Source organism: Malus sylvestris, chromosome 8 (assembly GCF_916048215.2).
Source record: "Malus sylvestris chromosome 8, drMalSylv7.2, whole genome shotgun sequence".
Taxonomy (NCBI): Eukaryota; Viridiplantae; Streptophyta; class Magnoliopsida; order Rosales; family Rosaceae; genus Malus; species Malus sylvestris.
The window spans coordinates 9,691,635-9,696,008 of record NC_062267.1 but is presented as its reverse complement, the minus strand read 5'-3'; the positions used below and the strand labels follow the sequence as shown (position 1 = coordinate 9,696,008).

Below are 4,374 nucleotides of genomic sequence, written 5' to 3'. Positions count from 1 at the left end.
GTAGATTAATCTGAACTTTAGCCAATGTCTTCATGAAATTTGTTAATTGTTGATCTTTGGCATGAGGCTTCAATCTTTCGGGATATGGCATTGGTGGCACATAAACACGGTCTGCAGTTTTTGCAGCAATTTTTGCACTGTTGGCAGATCTGTCTAAAGGCTGTGGAAATTTTGTAAAAAGTTCAGATTCTGTCGAAATATTAAAATTTGTCTTTGGTTGGGTAGTTGCTGCCCTTGAATTTTTTGCATTATTTTTTTCATTTGCTACATTTCTGTTGTGATAAGTTTTACCATAACACAATGTTCTAACAGCATTACAATCAGCGTTTCCTCGTGGGTTTTGAACAGTTTGGCTAGGAAATTTTCCTGGTTCTCTATCTGAACGTTGAAGTGCAATCTGTCAAATTTGTTGTTGTATGTCTTTCATGGTTGCCTGCATATTTTTTATACTCTAGTTTGTCTTTTGAATGTCCTGTTTTGTTGCATCAAAATTCACCCAAGTATGTTATGCTAATTTTCAATTGTGACTTCCCAAGAAGCTTTAGCTGGTGCAACATGTTGCTGTACTAGTTTTTGAAACTGTGGTTTAGCCTGTTGGTCTCTATCCCACTTGAAATTTAGGTGATCTCTCCATCCCGGGCTGTAAAATTTGAATACGGATCATTCCTAGGCCTCTAATAATTATTAAATGGATTAATCTATTTGGTAACATGCTTCGGGTATGCATCCTATGCGAGCAGCTAGTAAATTCATGCGTTGTGATGCCATAAATTGTACAAGCTGCTGCAGTAGGCTACTGGATAGCAACTTACTGCACATGTGCTGCCATTCTTTGTAAAATCATGTCAAATTTTGCATCAAAATTTTCTAACTTTTTCCCTATCTTTTCTATTTGTGCAAATACTTGAGGAGAGCCATTAAACATCTCAAAAACACCTCTGGTCCGAGGTAGATCAACTACTCATTGTTGAGATTCTGTCGCCATTTTCTCAAACAATTGATACGCTTGCAGTGCATTTCTGTCTGAATATGTTCCTCCACATGAAGCATTAACAAGAGTCTTTGTTGTCAAATTCAGCCTTCTGTAAAATAAATTCATTTGAATGTCACCATTAATGCCTGAATGCGGACATTTCCTAAGAAAATCCTTGTAACGTTCCCATGCTTTATGAATTGCTTCATTAGGTTTCTGAGCAAATGTTAAAATTTGATTGCTCATATCTTGTGTTTTTTATGTTGGGTAATATTTGCTTAAAAACGCGGGACTGAGTTGGTTCCACAAAGTAATTCTTCCAGATGGAAGTGTAACTAACCATCTCCTTGCCCTATCTTTCAAAGTGTAAGGGAAAAGTCTGAGTTTGATAGATTCGGCTTAAATCCTTTCACCAAGATATTCTTGCATCCCATCAGAAATTCAGTTAGATGCATGTTAGGATCATCTGTTGATAAACCGTGAAAAGATGGTAAAATCTCCAACATATGATGGCATATCTTAAATGTAGACCCATCTTCAACTTCAGGTTAGTTAATGTAGCTTGGGACCTTTGTGGCATGAGCTGCCAAAGATTCTCTCAATGGTTGTCCTGCTGTTAGTATAACAAAAGCCATAGCTTCTTTGTTGTCCAAAACCCCAGTAAACAGATTATGCAAAATTGTTCCCTGCAATCAGGGTTCCCACTGCAGATTCTGCTCTTTACGTCTCTGTCTAGCTGTTCGTTCAATTTTTGGATCAAAATATGCAAGTTGTTGTTTTTGTGATTTGGTACAGACCATGCAGTGCACAATCTGTAGACAATATAAAAAATAAACGAAAATTAATTTTTTTTTAATTATAAACAGAAATAATTATTGAGAATAAGATAAACAAAAATCTATTTAAAATCAATCCCCGGCATGGGCATCATTTTCTTGATAGGAGTTTTACCACCTGCGCAAAAAAAGTTAAAAACACCTAAAGTACTTGCAAGAGAAACAAGATTATTATAGTATAGTTGACTCAAGCAACGTCGCTCTTCACAAGGATTAATTTAAATAGATTCACGCGAAATCAATTCTCAACTAATTACTTAGAACAAAGTTTGGAAAAAGGTGATTTAATGATCTAAATTAAGAAAAACGAATTTAATTAATAGGTTAACTAAAATCTTCAATTTTAAAGAAGGAAGAAGGAAACAATTTTTTAGAATTCAAAGTGAAAATGTACTAGGGTTCCACCGTCACCCTAACAATCCTATGTAATTATTCTAATTACTTATGAATTTCACATGCATATTTTGAAGGTTAAGTTTTCTTAAAGTATATCCTACTTGGAACCTCCAACATAGAACATATATCTAACATGCCACCCATATGTGGAGTCCAGATCAATTGTGAACATGCAAGACTCATTAAGTTTCATGAAAACCTTTTGAAAAACCATATAACCCTTAAGACGTGTCGTCTATCCTACCCGTATATGGTGTCCAGATCAAATGTGAACATGCAAGACTCATTAAGTTTCATGGAAACCTTTTGAAAAACCATATAACCATTAAAACGTGTCGTCTATCCTAAGAAGTTACATATATTAACCACAAGAAGCCTTAGGGACATCCCTCCGCCAAAATTGCATCAAATCACTTTTCTAAATATTATAATGATCGCGAATCGCTAAGACAAATAAATAGTTTAAACCGGTGATTAACAATTCAAAACTTGCATGCATAAATTCATAAGCAATTAAAAAAGAGACTACATATTCTTGCTAAGGATCATGACCTCAGCCTAGCAAAGAGGATCAATTAAGCATATTCATAATAAAAATCACAAAGTCTTTATTGAAAAAGAATGAAAACACCTTAAAAGTATAAGTCTTGAATTCTCTAAGCTTTGCCCCAAAATCTTCTCTCCAAAAATCGCATCCAAAAAAGAAAAATCTAGGGCCGGCCAAAAAGCTTATTTATACTACTCTAATTAAATCCTCCTAGTAAAAGTTCTTAGAATAAGACTAGGAAACCAAATAAATTGAAATAAATTAGGAAACATAATCCTAAATTGACTTGGTAAATTCGTCCAAAAACGTAGCTTTCCAGCACCGCACATTGCTCTTTTATACCATCGCCAGAAAATAACTGCTTGGTAGAAATTGCCGAAATTTCGCCAAGAGACACACAAACGTCCTTCAATTTGAATCACTCCAAAATCCTTCCGTTTGATCATGTTTCGCTCTAAGGGAAGTCAAATGTCCTATATTGAAAATATAAAGCAAAGTATCAAAATTCTACCAAAACATACTAAGAATAGGATGAAATATATAATATGAAATTAGCTCATCAGGTACCTTTATTTTCTGCGCTATGCTCTGAACTTCGTGTTTTGTAATAAGGGTTTCCACGCAATCACGTTGTGCACTCTGCTTTATTTAATTAAAGTTTAAATTTATTCACACTTTTACACGTCAAGCATAATTAATGGCTCCGTCACTCTCCAGGTGTCAGCTAGCACATCATGATTCAGATAGACACGTGGACATACTAGGTTGAGATGTGTATGTTTGGTATGGAAGCAATGTTCTAAACAAATTTAGGGCAAGGAGATTTGTATTCCATAGTCACTTAGTTCTTAAATAAAGTTCCTAGCCGTTTTAAAAATCAATTGGACATTAACTATCTAAAAAGTCGGTGTATTCCGCATCAAGGTTAGCATAGTCTTGTGTTACACGTGTTGGTAAGGTTGGTTCGGTATGGGATACCGAACCAAAACTAGTATTCCAAATCCCAAACCGAAATTTTTTGGGACGAAAATTTGAAGACCAATCCCAAACCAAAATTTCGGGAATCCCAAAATATTTTCGGTATTTCGGGACAAATCGAGATTAAATTTTGATTTTGGGCTTTTGAGCTTTTGGGCTTTTGAGCTTTTGGGCTATTAGGCTGAAACTTGACATATTGGGCTTTTAGGGCTAAAATTTAGCTTTTTAGATTGAAATTGTCAGCCCAATTTCATAAATACCAATATGTCATACATGCAAATATGTCATATGCGCGTTTGTGCAAACTATTTTGAGCTACCAATGCAATTTGTTTTGAGCTTTTTACTTCATACATACCAATATGTGCAATCATAGATTTATAGCCCTAATTGAAATATGAAATTATGAATTGTTCTTCAAATATATTCTACTATCAAATTATTTAAATTCAACATTCTACATGCATGCAACAAAAATAAACTAAGTTACGTAACTAACCCAAAAGAAAAAAAAAATTAGTTACAAGCCAAAGTTTCAAAATAAATTAAGTTACAAACCAAAAGCAAAAAGAAAAGCTTAAAGTTCATGAAGATTGTTGGCCCCTTCGGCCCCTTGATCTTGTTGATGGTTGTGGTTGCTCCCTT

At 34.6% G+C, this 4,374-nt stretch overlaps 1 non-coding gene across 1 annotated transcript; it reads left to right on the top strand.

The window, feature by feature from the left end:
- Window positions 1-1,117: 1,117 nt before the first annotated feature.
- Window positions 1,118-1,222, top strand: LOC126633627 (small nucleolar RNA R71). Its single transcript, XR_007627114.1, has one exon. It is a non-coding gene; the product is annotated as a small nucleolar RNA R71 (small nucleolar RNA).
- The last annotated feature ends 3,152 nt before the right edge of the window (window positions 1,223-4,374 follow it).